The following is a 2,430-nucleotide window of genomic DNA, read 5'->3' on the forward strand; positions in this document are numbered from 1 at the left end:
GCATCGCGGGCTGAAGTTAGCATGCGGTCTTTGGTCACTCAGCGGTAAGGTTGGGGTCAGCGCGGGTTGAGGTTAACATGAGGTCTTTGGTCAGTCCACGGTAGGGTCATGCACCGCGGGTTTTGGTTAGCATGAGGTCTTTGGTCAGTCGACGGTAGGGTCATGCAAGGCAGGTTGGTGTTAGCATGAGGTCTTTGGTCACTCAGCGGTAGGGTTGGAGTCAGCGCGGGTTGATGTTAGCGTGAGGTCTTTGGTCAGTCCACGGTAGGGTCATGCACCGCGGGTTGAGGTTAGCATGAGGTCTTTGGTCACTCTGCAGTAAAGTTGGGGTCAGCACGGGTTGAGGTTAGCATGAGGTCTTTAGTCAGTCCACGGTATAAGGACATGCAAGGCAGGTTGGGGTCAGCGCGTGTTGTCCCCTGCCCCGCCAAGCATTTCCAGCCAGACAATCACAGCTCCGCGCGTGACTTTGCCAAGCCCCGCAAACGCAACCCATTCCAATTATAACTTAAATAATCGACAGCAATTAGCAACTTACTGGCCGGCCCATCATCAAGTTTCATTACTTGTTTTAATTTGCATTCAATGGCTTCTCCCTGCCCAGTGTCTTGTGTGTGTGGGGGGGATGGGGGGGGGGAAGGGGGATGTTGTATATGTGTGTGTGTGTGTGTGTGTGTGTGTGTGTGTGTGTGTGTGTGTGTGTGTGTGTGTGTGTGTGTGTGTGTGTGTGTGTGTGTGTGTGTGTGTGTGTGTGTGTGTGTGTTCCTGACCCCTATTACAGATTAGTGTGTGTCCTGCCTGATCCCTCCCCTCCCCTAACCCCTTGTGTGATGCTGCCCCCCCCCCCCCACCTCAGCCACCCCCACCCCGCCCTCCCCCGGCCCGAATGTCTGTGTGCCCTGCTTGCCCTCGTGTGTAATTTTGATAATGATGATGATGATGATGATGATGGCGACAACAGGGATGATGGTAGCAGTGATCTGAATGGTGATGATACTAACAACGATGAAAATAGTGAAATGATGGTGAAAGATTACTATTATGATTCTTGCAAGAGCTCATGAGACGGCACTCTTGTTCGTATGAAGGCGAGGTGGAGGGGGAAATTAATACACAACTGGAAACCTATCTATGGTGTATCAGCCAAAAAAATATGATCATGTGTGTATGTCAGTCACGTTAAACAGTCATGCTCAAGGCGAAGAAATAGTCACTGGAAAGGAAGCACTAGAGACATAAAATGAATATGTATACTTAGGAAAACTGATAGAAATAAATCACTCACAAGAATCGAGAATAATATAATGCATAAGACTGGCCCGGATTTCTTTCGCAAAACAAGGCAACATATCGAAAGACTCCCTGACGCTGTGCTTTAAGCGACCAACATTACCAAATCGAAGCTGGGTATCACAATTTTTTCCGACTGTCTCGCTCCAAAACATAATAAGGTTCCAGGCGTCGACAACAATACAGTACAGTTTCCTCTTCGGGTGTTGAGGTCTATGTAACACGCCACGCTCTGAGGGCAATCATTCTCGCTGTTCTCCGGGTCACGCAACCGCCTCCACCCCTTCCGGAGGCTGACATGAACATCCCTCCTAGTGTAAAGGCGCAGGTAAGAGAGGAGTATCAAGACACCTCTCCTCCAGAAATCGACCTCTCTTTTGACCGTTCCTTCTACGTCTGTTCGGAGCAGCATCTAGCGGACTTTTTTTCTTATTGCTGTTGTTGTTGTTGTCTTTGTTTTTACCCTTGAGCTGCCTCCCCTGCTGTAAAGAGAGAAAAAATAGGTGCTCGTCTCTGTTTCACTCCCTCATCGGTGGACAAGAACTCACTACCCAGCGACATAGGACAAGAATGATGTAGATTAACCACGGTTCAAAATACCCAAGTTTCCCCTTAAAATGTCGACCAGCCAGAAAGGGAGGATGAACAGCACAACCAAGATCTTACAATATTCATCACATGACTGTTTCAGCTGTTTTGCCATCTCGAGAATCCCGTTACATTCCATTACTAAGAAGCGTCACTATGATGGATTGTCGTTTATTTCAGTCACACACGCGTCACTCAGCCTCCGGGGTCAGGTCACATCCCCGCGAACTCATACATTAATTCAGATCTTCCTCGGTTTGTCTTCCTCCGATGATGCGCCTTTCAAATTCATTCTCGTCCGGCACGTCTGCAATAACAAAATTAGTTTCCCTTTCTCTCCAGTCCATCACCTCCAAGTATCGCTTTTCGCTGACGGTATAATGGTTGACTGCTTTTCAACTTGAGATAACAATTCTTCACGTCAAATATGAATGATGCTCTTTGTTGATGTAAATGGCTCCTTGGGTAGGGAAAAGGTATTAGGAACAGTGATTAGCGTGTTTTTTTGCCTTAATTTCTTTCTGCCCTTGAACTGCTTCCTTTGCTGTAAAA

This window comes from Eriocheir sinensis, chromosome 34, assembly GCF_024679095.1.
Source record: "Eriocheir sinensis breed Jianghai 21 chromosome 34, ASM2467909v1, whole genome shotgun sequence".
NCBI classification, from domain to species: domain Eukaryota; kingdom Metazoa; phylum Arthropoda; class Malacostraca; order Decapoda; family Varunidae; genus Eriocheir; species Eriocheir sinensis.